This window comes from Urocitellus parryii, chromosome Y (assembly GCF_045843805.1).
Source record: "Urocitellus parryii isolate mUroPar1 chromosome Y, mUroPar1.hap1, whole genome shotgun sequence".
Lineage (NCBI taxonomy): Eukaryota > Metazoa > Chordata > Mammalia > Rodentia > Sciuridae > Urocitellus > Urocitellus parryii.
In genome coordinates this window covers 11,075,687-11,091,987 of record NC_135548.1, presented here as the reverse complement: position 1 = coordinate 11,091,987, position 16,301 = coordinate 11,075,687, and the positions used below count along the sequence as shown (strand labels likewise).

Below are 16,301 nucleotides of genomic sequence, written 5' to 3'. Positions count from 1 at the left end.
ATTGTACAGTGGTTGCAAAACTACAAGAAAACAAAGGCCTTTCATAAATATTTTACTGTGTGGTCTTGTTGGAAGGATCGGTCTTGTGGGTTGCAGTGATTTGATTTAGCCAAGGTAAGCATCCATGTGGCCATTGCTGGTGCTTTAGCACAGTGTCCCCAATGCTACTTACATGACTCATAGAAAAGAAACTGAGACCCAACTGCAATCTAATGATAGAGGTGCTCAGTGAGCCAGTAAAGGAATGTGCTGATGGGGGCAGTCATAGCACCGGGATTGGGCCACCCAACCCCGTATTCAATGACCTGGCTGAGGTTCAGAAACAAGGTGGTGAGAATTGAAGTAGGGCACACCAGACAGATATTACAGCAGGAGCCAAAGCACTGTAGTGTGCAGTAAGTAGCATGGCAGAGAGAAAACTGGAAGAGAAGCAGGGGCCTGAAATAAATCAGCCAAGGCCTTGGGCCCTAGATAGATAAAAGCCTGGATCTGGAGTCCAATTGAGCCATGTACTAACTATTTTGACCCTGAGCCACATCTTTAGAGGTTTTCTAAGCTTTGTTTTACATAACTGGAAGCATAGTGACGGATAATAATCTACATGTTAAACTGACAGCTTGGGTACCTGCTCTGGATTCACAGAGTTGATGAATGGATTTGTCAAGAAGAATATCTAATTTCTACTACATGTGATGAATGGATTTTCCAAGAAGCATATCTACTTTCTATTACATGTAAAGCTTTATTGTTCATCAATTGCTTCTATATTCTTACTTACTTTTGCATATTTCAGGTAATTTACCCTGTTAGTAGTGTGATTTTTCTGGCTCTGGGCTTGTCCTCTCAGACTAGGTAGCCCTCAAGTGTAGACACCATCACAAGATGTAGCCATGCAGGAATCTCAGCCTTGCTACACCATTAGAATCACTTGGGAGTACCAGAAGGCTGCACAGGTCTGTTCCCCATCCCAGATGTATTAAACTAGGTCCTTCAGGACTTTGGCATAAGCTTTTACTCTTGACCAGCTGGGCAGAAAAATGTTTGAATCAATGAGTAAACAATCATACTGTATGTACAGTTGTCCCTCAGTATCCTTGAGAGTCTGGTTTCAGAACCTCTCCTGGACTCCCAAATCCATGGATGTTCAACACTTTATACAAAGTGGCATAATATTTGTATAAACTATAAATATTTTGGTACATTTTGAATCACCTCTAAATTACTTATAAACATAGTACAATGTAAATTCTATGAAAATAGTTGTTATAATGTATTGTTTAGGAAATAATGAGAAGAAGAAATGTCTATACATGTTCAGTAAAAATGCAGTTTTTAAAATATGTTTAGTTACATATGGACACAATACCTTTATTTTATTTGTTTGTTTTATCTATTTTTTTTTAAATGTGGAACTGAGGATCAAACCCAGTGCCTCACATATGCTAGGCAAGTGCTCTACCACTGAGCCACCACCCTATCCCATAAATGCAGTTTTTAAAAAATATTTTACTTTCATTTTTGTAGTTGTCGATGAAGAGCATGCCTTTATTTTATTTGTTTATTTTTATGCAATGTAAGGATCCAATCCTGTGCCTCACACATGCTAGGCAAGCACTCTGCCACTGAGCTATAGCCCCAGCCATCAAAGCATTTTTTTTTAAAGAAAGTTTTTGATCCTCAACTGGTTGAACTATGGATATAGGAGGCTAGCTAAATCAGTCAGGATAGACTAGAGCAGGCTATGATAGTTATTAACCCCCAAATATCAATGGCTTAAAATCAAAAAGATCTGTGTTTTGCTCACATTTTGCAACCATGATAGTTTGGTTGAGGGCTCTGCTCAATGGAGAAAACACCTTAAGGGGCATTATTGTTTGTCCTATCAGAGAGAAATATCTCAGGCTTGTCTCTCACTAGCATTAAATGCTCCACCCAGAAATGGCACAAACTCCTTCCATGCACACTCTTTGGTCAGGACTAGTCATGTGATCTGGAAGTGCAATCCTGCACGTTCCCAGAAGATGAAAAGCCAGAAGTCATTGGTGAGCAGTGCAAATCACTACCAGACTACAAAATTGGCAGCATCAACTTTATTTCTCAGCAATACTTACAAGATGTGTTCAAGGCCAAGTGTAAAATATGGAGTGGTATTTGAATTTTTTTTTTTTTGGTTTGGCTCAGGGCCCTATTTTTTTTGTTGTTGTTTTTGTTTTGCTTTTTTTAATTTAATGAGGCTAGATGGTATATGGCATTAAACTTTGTGGTTAAAAGCCTGAATGTCCAAACCTTAAGCTCTGCCATTTACGAGATGTGTGAGCTGGGCAAGTAAAAGACAATTTATACCCATCAAAGAGATAATCAAAGGATGTGAGAGGCCAAGGAAGGAGGTTCTTTGTCAAATTCAGTGCTTAGAACCAGACAGCATTTACCTGAGTAGGACTGATGGGGAGAGGGCTACTTTAGGAGGTTTCACAGGAATTGGGGTGGCTCCAGATGGCAGGGAGGACGCATGTTTATCCCCCATAAATTGCTGCCTTCCTGCCTGATCCAGTGTGAATGTTTGGGCTGAAGAATCAGAGAAGCCAACTGGAGTTGGTTTAACCACATGAATTAGCTAAGGAAAGGGGATGTACAGGCTTCCTGCAGATTCTCTCTCTCTCTCTCTCTCTCTCTCTCTCTCTCTATATATATATATATATATATATATGTATATATATATATATATATATATATATATATATATATATATATATATATTCATTTTGCAGTATGGGGATTGAACAAGGGTCTTGCATGTGCACTCTACCACTAAGCTACATCTCCAGCCCTTTTGAAAAGCATTTATATTGAGATATGGTCTCACTAAGTTGTATAGGCTAACTTTAAACTTGCCATCATCCTAGCCTTGTCTTCCAAGTAGCTGGGAATTCAGGCATGTGCCACCTCATCTTCCCGGGGCTCTCTCTTAAAGCAGATAAAGTTTCTTGTACCACTGTCTCTAGCAAGTTTCCCCAAAATATCCTGGGCTCTAATGGGCTTTGGCTTATGAGAGGCCAGTGTTTTTGGGTAGAAATACTAGCTGCTTTAAGTAGAAAGGGTATTGCACAAGAGGATGTCAGGCACCCCATAGAACCATTGGTAGGGCTGGAGAAAACATTGACCAAAAAAAACTGTTTTATATATGACAGTTTGGATTATAGGCCTGTGCCATTGCACCTGGCAACAGTTTTACTTTAAATTGCAGTATTATTATGAAACTTTATATATACTTGATTTGCATCCACCTTTCTTAAGAGACACCTCATAGAAAGGGAGAAACTTTGTGGTGTATCTTTATGATCATTTTTATGAGCTTTACCAGAGTGTTTAACATAGATAAGGTTCCTAGAGGATAAATGGTCAAGACTAAAGTATATGATACTTAGACTTTTCTGACCCACAGGTTGGGGTTTTCAAAGATTAAAATGCTTTTTACAAAACAAAATGATGTCTATGAAATTGCTACTCAGGGTGTATTCTACAATTTTTTCTCCAGGACTTTATCAGTACCATATGCTTATCAGTGCTGTGCATTTTGGGACTATGAATCTTATGCAAATTTAAACATAGAAGATAACAGGCTTCAAGACCATAGTGTGACAAAGGAGAAAGGCAAGTACATGAACCTTTAGAAACAGAACACTCCCTAAGGCATTAATCAAAATGTATGTGTTGTAATCAGTTTGGGAAGGATCAATATGAAGTCTGTGAGAAAAAAATGGCCTTTCCTCTGTTACTGGCATTTTTAATGTATTATCAAGCCACATTTGTATACACTGAACTTTAACATCATGCAGGGGAGAGAAAATTGTGGGAACATTTGGTTCTTTTGAACTGCCCACTTTTAATTCAACATACTTTGTTGTATATTCGGGTACCACTGATGCAGCAAATGTCACCAGCACTGGTGAAAATGAAGAGCGTAGTCAAATAATTATCCATTGTACACTCCCAACAGGTAATGCTCAACCCATTTGGCTGTAATATTTTACTTTAAGTAAACATTGGGCAAATATATCTAATCTTCCTGGCGATGGACGTTATTTCTATTTTATAAGGGTGGGACTAGATGATCCTGTAAGGCCTTCTGATTCATAGTGTGGTCAGTGTACCAGCATTTCTTGCAGAATCTCAGGCTCATACCACTGAATCAGAATCTGCATATTAACAGCTCTTGCAGGGGAGGGTCATGTACATCAAGTTGGAGAGGGAATTTCTTGATGGAACTTTAGGTCTAGAACTAGTTCTGAAATAAGTCACTGGTCCATAAAGTTTTTATATTATTCTTTATTTATTGTAGTGCCAGGGATTGAACCCAGGGCCTCCAGAATGCAAAGCTTGTGCTTTATTAATGAGTTTTGTCCCCAGTCGTCGTCGTCTTCTTCTTCTTCTTCTTCTTCTTCTTCTTCTTCTTCTTCTTCTTCTTCTTCTTCTTCTTCTTTTATTATTATTATTATTATTATTATTATTATTATTATTATTATCATTATTATTTTATTTCACTTTATTTTTTGGTATTGATTGAATCCAGGATTGCTTAACCACTGAGCAACATCACCAACCTGTTTTACTTTTTCATTTTGAAGCAGGGTCTTATTAAGTTGCTTTGGGCCTCACTAAGTTGCTGAAGCTAGTTTTGAACTTGTGATCATCCTGCCTTAGCCTCCTGTGCCCCTGGGATTATAAGCATGAACCTATAATTGTTTTTTTAAATGCAATCTTGTCTACTCTTTCTGATTTACTTCATTGAAGTTGTAGTTTTAGGAAAGTTATTAAATGATGCCAATATTTACTTGATTGTAATGTCATATTCTGCCTGCCTACCAGAGAACTTGGATTTATACTTTTACTATAAAGGCAAGGTTTTAAATATTTTTTGTTAAATCAGGTGCTACCAAAGAGATTCCTATTAGTATGATGTCACAGGATGAATTGGCCATTAATTTTGGGGGTAGGGAGGGTGACGGGGTAACAGGGATTCAACTCAGGGGCACTCAGCCACTGAGCCACATCCCCAGCCCTATTTTATATTTTATTTAGAGACAGGGTCTCACTGAGTTGCTTATCTCCTCAGCGTTGCTGAGGCTGGCTTTGAATTCACGATCCTCTGGTCTCAGGTTCCTGAGCCACTGGGATTGCAGGTGTGTGCCACCATGCCTGGGTTAGCCATTAATTTTATAACTTAGAATCATCAGTGCTGTGAATTTACTAATAACTGATGCTGAATTGTGAGCTTCTTAAGGGCCTATGTATGTATGCTTTGAATATTTAACCCATTTCCTTGTGTGGAGAATGAGAATAAACTTAATTTTAACAGATGAGTAAGTGCAACTAGCAAGAATCATTTATGTAATTTATTTTATTGTGCAGATATTAATTTTTGACAGTTAGGAATGCAGTTGACTCTCTTTCCCATGAAGGATTCAGGTGTTGGAGATTGTACATAGAACTGACGATCAGTGAGAAGTAAACATCATACTTTTTGGAGGAGACGGTGGTACTGGGGATTGAACCCAGGGGTGCTTAACCATTGAGCCACAGTCTCAGCCCTTTTTATATATTATTTATAGAGACAGGGTCCCACTGAGTTGCTTAAGGCCTTGCTAAGTTGCTGAGGCTCACTTTAAACCCATGATCCTCCTGCCTCAGCCTCCAGAGCCTCTGGGATTATAGGTGTGTGCCACGTTGCCTGGCAGGAAACAGCATTCTTTTGCAGTACTGGACACACCTATAATTGGATCCATTCTGGAGGCTGAGGCAGGAGTACTGCAAGTGCAAGGTCAGTGTCAGCAACTTAATGAGATCCTGTCTCCAAATAAAAAATAAAAAAGGCTGGGTATATACTTTAGTGGTAGAACACCCCTGGATTTTGTCCCTGTACTACCCTCCTCGCAAATAAAATGTGAGAAAGAACTTCCATTTTAGCACTTCTTGAGGGTTCAGAGTGAAAAGAAATTTGATTAAAAAAATTGTGTTCATTGAAAATCAAATAAATGGTGCAGAACTGGAGTTCCACTGTATATGTCAAATTTCATGACAGTTCAGAAAGTTAAAACATCTTTTAGACAATCATAGTTTTCTTGTTCTTTATAGTCAAACATTTTCACTCCTTAATTATAAATGAAATATTTTTCATTTGTGATATTACTAGCATGTCAAAGTCAGTCATTAGAACCAGCAATTCAGCTACTAAGTGCATTCTTGTGATCATATATATATATATGGGTTTTACTATTATAGAGGGGTTTTGTTTTGTGCCAAGCTTTGTATGAATAGTTAACATTGATTATCAACCATAACCAACTTCAGCAGGTTGCTGTGAAATGCCATAAGAAATTGGGTTTAAAATGTTACAAATCTGTGTATATACATGCATATCAGTTATAAAATATATAGAGAGCTGGGGTAATGGCTCAGTGGTAAATGGTAAAGCTTTTGCCATGTTTGAGGCACTGGGTTAGATTCTCAGCACCACATATAAACAAACAAACAAACAAACAAATAAATGTTCATAAACAACTAATACAAATATTTTAAAAAATAAAATACATAGGGAAAAGGAAGGAAGAAAAAAAAAGCTAATATTTACTAAAGTTCCACTATGTGCCCAGCAACCTGCATAAGTACTTATGTATGCAAATTTACTTAAGCTGTCAACTGAATTAAGTAGGCATTATTATCTACATATCAGAAAATGCAACTTATTAGGCTTAAGTGGCTTTTTTAAGGTAAGAGTAGCAAGTTATAAACCATCTGATTACAGACCCTCAATATTTAAGTACCCTTTATGTGCTAAATTCTGTGCTTTGTATATTTGGTATAAGAAAAAGTAGAGGTCTGGGGTTATAGCTCAGTGGTTGAGTGTTTGCCTGGCATGCGTGAGGCACTGGGTTCAATCCTCAGCACCACATAAAAAATAAAGATATTGTGTCCATCTACAACTAAAAAAAATATTTAAAAAAAGAATAAAGAAAAAGAAAAAGTAGAAATTTTCTTGGAAATATCTCTATATGCCCTTACCAAATAATAAAAGAAACTAATCCTGGTTATGTTTTGTTTCAGTACTAGAGAGTGAACCCTGGGGAGCTTTACTACTGAGTACCCTCCCTTGAGGCCTTTTTATGTTTTTAGTTTGAGACAGGATCTTGCTTAGTTGATGAGGCTGGCCTTGAAATTGCCATCCCCTCCTGCTTCAACCTCTTGAGTCCCTGGGATTATAGGTGTGTGCTAGCTACACCCAGATATTAAGCTGCTTATTTTTTTTTTCAAATTTATTTTTATTTTTTTTTTATTGGTCGTTCATAACATTACATAGTTCTTAATACATCATATTACATGGTTTGATTCAAGTGGATTATGAACTCCCGCATTTACCCCGTATACAAATTGCTGTATCACATCAGTTACCCTTCCATTGATTGACATATTGCCTTTCTAGTGTCTGGTGTATTCTGCTGTCTGTCCTATTCTCTACTATCCCCCCTCCCCTCCCCTCCCCTCCCCTCCCCTTTTCTCTCTCTACCCCTTCTACTGTAAATCATTTCTAAGAGCTGCTTAATTTTTAAAGTAGCCTAGTCTGTGACTGAAATATCTTAAAAGCAATATTTTTTTTCAGTTTGGTTCAATTCAATTAGGTAACTCATTTATTCTAGAATCAACCATCAATAGTCATTCTATCAAGCATATTAAATGAAATATGGTATTTTCTAAAAGGTCTTTCATGTTTCTGTTTCTTTTTCATGTTAGATGCTATTAAGCCCTGTGAATATTTACTGGGAAGCTAGATGACATGTCTCACCATGTGGTTCATTTTCTTGGTTGCATTGTTTTTCAACCTGCTAGTCATTTTAACAACATTCACATCTTGTACATCACTGCCTTCCTCCAAGTTGTTCATAGGCTTGATTTCTGTGTCTAACTTATTCATGAGAATCTATACTGGCATCTTAACTTTTCTTGATGCCATATCCTGGGGCAGATTTGCTGAATTTGGCATTTGGTGGGACACTGGCAGTGGCTGCAAAGCAGCTGAGTTCCTTACAGTTTTTTTCCTCAGAAAGTGCCATATTTTATTAATGTTTAGAAGCTGTTGAAAGAAGCTTATCTGCAAAAAAAATCATGAAAAATGGGAAAAGCAATCATCTCAAGCAGTTCCGGATTGTAGCCCTTTTTGCTTTTCTGGGTGCTGCAGTAGCAGGCTGTTTCCTCCTTTTCCATAGAGGGGAATATTCTGCATCATCTTTGTGCTTGCCATTTCCCACAGGAGAGATGCCATCATTAGGATTTACCGTGACTTTAGTGCTGTTAAACTCACTAGCATTTTTATTAATGGCCATCATCTACACTAAACTTTACTGCAACTTGGAAAAAGAAGACCTCTCAGAAAACTCACAATCTAGCATGATTAAGCATGTTACTTGGCTAATTTTCACCAACTGCATCTTTTTTTTTGCCCTGTTGCATTTTTCTCATTTGCACCATTGATCACTGCAATCTCTATCAGTCCTGAAATAATGAAGTCTGTTACTCTGATATTTTTCCCATTGCCTGCTTGCCTAAATCTGGTGCTGTATATTTTCTTCAATCCAAAATTTAAAGAAGACTGGAAGTTACTGAAATGACACGTTACCAAGAAAAGTGGATCAGTTTCAGTTTCCATCAGTAGCCAAGGTGGTTGTGTGGAACAGGATTTCTACAATGACTGTGGCATGTACTCACACTTGTAGGGTAACCTGACTGTATGTGACTGCTGCGAATCTTTTCTTTTGACAAAGCCAGTATCATGCAAACACTTAATAAAATCACACAGCTGTCCTGCATTGGCAGTGGCTTCTTGCCAAAGACCAGAGGGATATTGGTCTGATTGTGGCACACAGTCAGCCCACTCTGATTAGGCAGATGAAGAAGACTCCTTTGTCTCAGACAGTTCTGACCAAGTGCAGGCGTGATAGAGCCTGCTTCTATCAGAGTCAAGGATTCCCTTTGGTGCTTGATGCTTACAATCTACCAAGAGTTAAAGACTGAACTACTGTGTTTGTAACTGTTTCCCCCATCACCCAAATTCACAGTGTTTACAGAGTGAACCATATTCTATTCTTTCATCTGGGAAGCACTTCTGTAATCACTGCCTGGTGTCACATAGAAGGGGAAGGTGGAAGTTTATTTCTCAAACCTGATATTTTTTAAAGAACAGGTGCCTAAATTATTAATTGATGAAAAATGCAATTTCCAAGGAATGTGTGGTCTATTTGAAACAGAACTTGAAAAGGATTTGGGGTGTGGTATAGCAATATAACTTTTAGGTTTTTCAGATCCATAAGGAGCAAATTTATACCCATTTCTGAATTAAGCACAAGATAAAGGACAGCTGTTAATATTTTTAAAAAGGTAGTTCAAATGTGACTTTATATAACTGACAAAAGAGTCTTGCTAATTTTACCTAATATTTGATCATTAATCTCAGGACAACTTACTACAGGGCCAAAAAAAGGATTGTCTTGATTGTCTCCCACCTAGAACTGTGAGAGTACACATAGGTATCATTGTTTTCTATTTCCACTTTTACATGAGAATCATAGATTTTGTTAAATTGCTTTATAAATCTATATAAACATGAAGATGTTTTAAAAACCATATTAACAGCTGATAGAATAAAAAATCAGTACATTTGTTTGGGGTCATTTTACATTGCTTTGTTATGCTCACCATGATTTCAGTGTTTTGCAATTATATTACTAGTACAAAATAAATGGCTAATTGATGTGTGAGTTGAAGTAGTTTTGGCTACACTACTTACTAATGAGATTTTAATAGTACCTAAGGGATTTGATGGCTCCATGTAATGTTCCCATTAATAAATGCTTCTTAATATCATTGGATCTACTGATATTTTCCAGTTTTGTTGGTATGTCATCTATTTACAGTATGGATTACACAGAAAGTAAACTGGGGTCATTTTTTAATTGGAGGAAGCTGAAAATAAATATGACACAAAGCACATAATTTATTTCTTAGTGAACTGGATTCTCCTAAACTTATGTTATTACTTGGATGCTTCTATAAAAATTTCCCATACCATGACTTACAAAAAAACCTATTCAATAGTTCGTATGCTGAGTTTTGGTTAGACTAGACAGACATATCATTAAGGGGGTGGGGGAGAAAGGATAAGGTTTAGTCCTATGTCTTTGAAAATTAAAAAAATTTTACCTGATTCTCATCTAGGGTCTTCTGCCATGTTTTTTTGTAGAGTCTTAAAGTTATAATTGCCCAATAAGTTTTCTGAACAATGTACTAAATAGCAAACCTACTGCCATATTATTATACTGGATATACTAAAAAAATTAAGCTAGATTACAGTTTAATAATTAAACTGTACATACTGTGCATATAAATAATTTTTATCTTATGTAAATTATTTTTACAACACAAGTAGGGAAACATGGCTTCTGTTCAGTTCGTTTAATTAAAGCTACCTCCTATAGTGACTGCCAGTAGCAGAATGTTAAATTGTGGTTTATATACATTTTTCATTGTAAATAATCTCGGTTGTACATTGTCAGTGTAAAAACAGAATCTTTGTATATCAAAATCATGTAGTTTGTATAAAATGTGGGAGGGATTTATTTACAGTGTGTTGTAATTTTGTAAGGCCAACTATTTATAAGTTTTAAAATTTGCTATCATGGTTTGTATATTTACACATCTGATAAATATTAAATCATAACTTGGTAATAATCTTAATTAAACTTGTTTTCTCAAAATTCAAGTTATTGAAAACTTCATTCATTTAAAAAAATAGAATAGCAGATATATAAAATCTGTGGTAAACTGTGCTATATATTGTATGAAATACAATACTGTACTCTATGTTTCAAATTATTAAAGTTTCTAGAAAGCAATATATTTTGCCTTAATTTGTAACTAAGTATGTTAATGCATTTAGTAACTATTATGGAGACAAATTTTATAAGTTTTAAATAGAAAAGGCATTATTAGAAAAAATGTTGGAAGTAACCATTAGAAAATATTGTTTGATAGTTATCTGTCAATATTTAAGAACACTTAAACTTAAAACTTTTATCCTGTCTTAAATCTGAACAATATTGTGGAAAACATATTTTGAAATATAAGTGAATATCACCAATTTAATCTTTATTTAAAAGCAAATGATTAAAAATATCTACATGATATTAATTGTAGTCAGTTGCCTAGAAATGTAGTATTATAATCTCCAAGCTCTCTTTGGACAAATGAGAAAACAAAGGGTTTAATAAAATTTAAGTGAATGCCTGAACCACAGCAAATTAGATCCCAATCAAAACTTAGTTCCTCTTAATTTTGGCTATATTTTGTAGGTGTTAGTAAATGTGTATGCCTCTTCCTGTTTTAAAATTCATATGTGTTTGAAATTTTCACAATAAAAAGAATGGTTTAGGTACCCCTCTCCCTCTCCCCTTCCCATGCCCACCACCAAAACCACAACACACAATAAACCCTGTTTCATCTTTACCTTATTCACTAGCCCCTCAATCCTTCTGCCTCTTAGATTATTTGAAGCAATCCAAGACATATTGTTTCATCTGTAAATGTCTAGGAATAATTATTTTTAAAACTAACTGAAATTGGCATGATTTTTGTTACAATGTCATACAGGAATTTGTAAGGAAAAGTCATTCTTCACTTACAGGTTACAGAATCAGTAAAAAAAAAATCTCAAATATACCATGAAAGTGAAAATAAATGAGTAGTAAGAAAAGACATTAGTAAGTAAAACATATGGGAAAAATCTTTTAATGCTTTTTATACTCTTCTTTATGACTTCTTGGCCCCAATAATGTAAAGGCAGTATAAGAGACCACAAGACTTGACTACATTCAAATATGTGTACACACAGCATGGAATTGCCCCATAGTCTTTGGGTCTCCAGTATTGTTAACATATAATGTAATTGTCATAATGATGACCCTGAAGCATGAAGGAAAGGGCTTTCTTTTATAAAGCATTTTTTAAAAAATAAAACATCTAAAGGAGGAAGGGAAGTATATGACATCTTAGATTCCCATACCAAAAAGTTACAGTGCAAAAGTTTTGGCATTCAAGTGATACAATTTACTCTTAAATCTGTCAGATCCTGAACTAGAAATTTTGAGGATTAATTAGATAATATGACTGCAATGTAGATTATTTCCTTAATATTATAGAGGAAAAGGATCAGAAAGGTCAACAGCTTATTTATGGAAATTTATTAAGAGAAAAACCATTGATTAAAATTCTTTTTCTTTCATAGATAAAACCTGTGAGTTTTCCACTATGCTTGCATTAGGTTATGTCTGTTGGGAAATTTCTCCTAAAGCTTTCTTCCTTATGAAGTCCTAAAACAGTTTAGGGTCTTTTGATATTACTGATTCTCAAAATGTTCTAATGAAAGGTTTTAGCCCAGACATGCCTATATTGAATTATTGGGGTAGAGAATGAAAAAAACTCTACTAAATAAATTTTATTCTTTGATCAATTTATTAGTCACTTGGATTGCTCTGATTTTCTTCATTTCAATGTTGTTACTAAAATTTAAAAATATTCCATTTAAGAAGTTTTAAGCATGCATATTTATTTTTTTGTGGTAGGGGAATCAAACTCAGGGTCTCCCATGCTCTGTGTCTCTAGCTGGCATATCATATTTTATTATAGCTTCTGCTTCCAGAAATGTCTTTGATTGTTAATATTTTTATCATATCTCATTGTCCTGTGTCAAATTTTGTAGATCCAAACTTCATCAAGGATGGTGTATTACTCTTTGATCAGTAACAACTTTATGTGCTATTTTTAGTCATTGTCCGTTTTCACATGATACTTCTACCAGTTATACAAATTATGAACTAGACAGAGCTAAATTTACACTAGTATAAATAAAGCATCCAGCTTTATAATGTCTGTCATCCTTCTTGCTACCTTTATCCCCATCTCCAATCACCGAGTTCCCACAAAATATTCTTTCCTCATAAAATACACATAACAGCATATTTTAATTACATTTGTCACCACCAAAAGATGAGGAATTTAGAGTAACAGCAGTTTTTATCCCAGTGCTTAGCAAAGGTTAGAGGCTTAGCACATAATAGAGGCTTAAAAAAGTAAAAACAATTCTCAGGTGTAGACAGACTAGTTGCCTTAAGACGCCAGGCAAACAAGATGTATCAAAACACTGAAAGATTGTCCTAAAACTGCATTATTTTTTGGTAGCAGGGATGGAACCCAGGGCCCCATGAATGCTAGGCAAGCACTTTACCACTGAGCTACTTCCCCAGGCCACCTAAACCTGCTTTCGTGGATACACTTGTAAAGTTAAATTAAATCAGCCTCAAAAAAAAGCATGACCTGTTCAAGGAAATCAAGACTGGTGCATATAATCCTGACCTTATGTGTGTGTTGGGGTGGGGGGGGGTGTGGTGGAGGGGTGGATGTTAGTCCTTAATTCTGCCTCTTTCCCTTTAAGAGGAGTTACTTTATTCATTAATAACGTTATTTCAAATACCAAATGGTCTGCAACAACACCTCAAAAAAAGCCCAGGCCCCCGGAAGGTGTCAGCTGGAAGAGACGCAGAATTGAATAAGTTCACACGCAACAGGCACCTTCCAGACACAGGAAGAAGGGCAGACAGAGAAAGCCAAGTTCCACAGGCCCAGACACAGCCCTCGCGTCCTCCTTGCGTCGCCACGGCAACGCGGCACCCGGGCCGGCCCGGATTGGCCAGGCCCAGCGCGCGGGGCCTGCTGGGAGATCATGTCCCCGCTGCAGCTTGGCCGATTTGAACTTGGCGGGCCAGATGCGGGCCAGATGCGGGCTGTGTGGCGGTGGAGTGTTGCTTCTTCCCCTCCCGGCATCCTGTTCTCTGCGGACTGCAGTTCTGAGTCTGAGGCCTCCGTGGCCTCCTTCTCCGTCCTCATGACGGGTCCCCGGGGGCAGAGGCTGGGGGCGGTGGCGACGTCTATCTGTTGGTCGCCGCTGCCTCAGGGCTGCAGCAATTCCACCATGTCACTGTTGTCTCCCCTCGGCCACCAGAGATTCTCGTTTGACGATGAACATGGTGACGGAGAGGATGAGGAAGATGTGGACGAAGATGTCCATGACGTAGAGGCCGAGGTGTTGAGCCTGAGAGGAACGGAGTTACTGAGGCTGCCCGACCGATACAACCGGTCCCAAGGTTCCTTGGACCCTTCCAAGTACCTTCAGCAAACCAAAACAATCTCCTGTCTTCCACCTTAGAGGCTGAGCAGGCGCCTGCATCCTTAAATGCAGCCCTTTCTGGAGAGAGTCCTGGGCCATTTCTTAAAGATGATATGTTTTCTGATTCTTAGCCCTTTAATTGCTGCTATCTCAGTTTCCTTAAAAAGGACCCATATATAGTCTCGAACACACAAAACTGCTTCTATTTCAGGAGTTTTACGAATCCTCAGAAACCCAGATGGTGAACTGAAGAACTCTTCTCCATAATCTTAGTTCCAAAATGTGTTTTATGTAGTAGGTTGTAATAGTGTAAAGAGCTGAAGCATAGAGATTAGTCCACGACAGCCACATAAGGACACAAGTGCAAAATACTGTCTAAGAACCAGAAAGTCTTTTACAGAAACTGAGTCTGCTGACATCTTGCTCTTCGACTTCCCAGCCTCCAGAACTATAAGAAATAAATTCCTATTGTTTTACAAGCCATTCCGCTTATGGTATTTTATTATAGCAGTCTGAACATTCTAAAACAGGCACGAAATCATAAAATTTCTATTGTGGAAAAGAGTAGGGTGGAGAAAAATTAAAGATATGGGCAAATTCATATTACATACTACAGATCAAGAATCAAAATGCCAACACCACGCCCTAGAGATCCAGGGGAAAGGCCTACCCCACATATGCACTGAGAGCCAGCCTGTGCTAGGGTTTCCTATTCACCAAAGTGTGATTCCACAGCCCAACATCAGGGTACTTATAGGCTTGAGGCTGCCACCACCACAAAACTTGGATATCGCCACTACTATCAAGGGACAACAATAAGGACCTGGCGTCACCAAGGTCCCTGTGACCTGGCTGCACCACAAATTTCTCTATTGGGGTGCTAACAGTTATCCTGCTACTGAGTTAACAGGGAATTTTGCATGGGGTTGCCTATCTCTTATTTCTCCTACTAACATCCAACTTCTTATTCTTATCCTCACTAATCATATAATCTAATACCTCCGTATTCTCACATCCTACCTCATAAACATCTCAGCCAACCTCTAAGTCCCCCCTTTTACCACTAGAAACTGTAAACCACTATGCAAACCTATTTACTATATGGTAGAAGATAACTGAATTCATCATTTCTGATTATAGTGACAAATGTGTAAATGTAAAAATAGAAACTAACTTATATATGGCTGCATATTGGATACATTAAATGCTGTAATATTGATCTCTTCCTTAAAAGTGAGGTATTGGTAACTTATAGTGACACTATAAGACAATAGGGCAGAAGCTGCAATACTTTGGATCCACACTGCGAGAGAGGAAGACACATAGACATCATGAAATTAACTAAAATGATTTGGAAATTAAAGAACAACCTAAGTGAGCATATATAGGTAAAAATTGATCACTCTGACAAAGAGAGAACAGAACAAATACAGGTTGCAAGAGATTACTTCAAGAAAGAGATAGAGATACTGAAAAAAAAAAAAAAACCTAGAAATCCTTGAAATGAAAGAAACAATAAGCCAATTAAAAACTCAATAGATAGTATCACCAACAGACTAGATCACTTGGAAGACAGGACCTCAGACAATGAAGACAAAATATACAATCTTGAAAATAAAGTTGACCTCACTTGAAGATGGTAAGAAACTATAAATGGAATATCTAAGAATTATGGGATACCATCAAAAGACCAAATTTAAGATTTATTGGTATAGAGGAATGTTCAGAGACTCAAACCAAAGGAATACACAATCTCTTCAATGAAACAGTATCAGAAAATTTCCCAAGCATGAAGAATGAACTAGAAAGTCAAATATAAGAGGCCTATAGGACACCAAATGTACAAAATTATAATAAATATATACCAAGACACATTATAATTAAAATGCCTAGCATACAAAATAAGGATATAATTTTAAAGGCTGCAAGAGAGGAAAATCAGATTACATATAAGGGAATACCAATTCAGATCTCAGAAGGTTTTTCAACCCAAACAGTCAAAGCCAGGAGATCCTAGAACAACATAAACCAAGCT

At 37.0% G+C, this 16,301-nt stretch overlaps 1 pseudogene; it reads left to right on the top strand.

Moving 5' to 3' along the window:
* Positions 1-252: 252 nt before the first annotated feature.
* Positions 253-9,063, top strand: LOC144251163 (leucine-rich repeat-containing G-protein coupled receptor 4-like; annotated as a pseudogene).
* Positions 9,064-16,301: the final 7,238 nt, after the last annotated feature.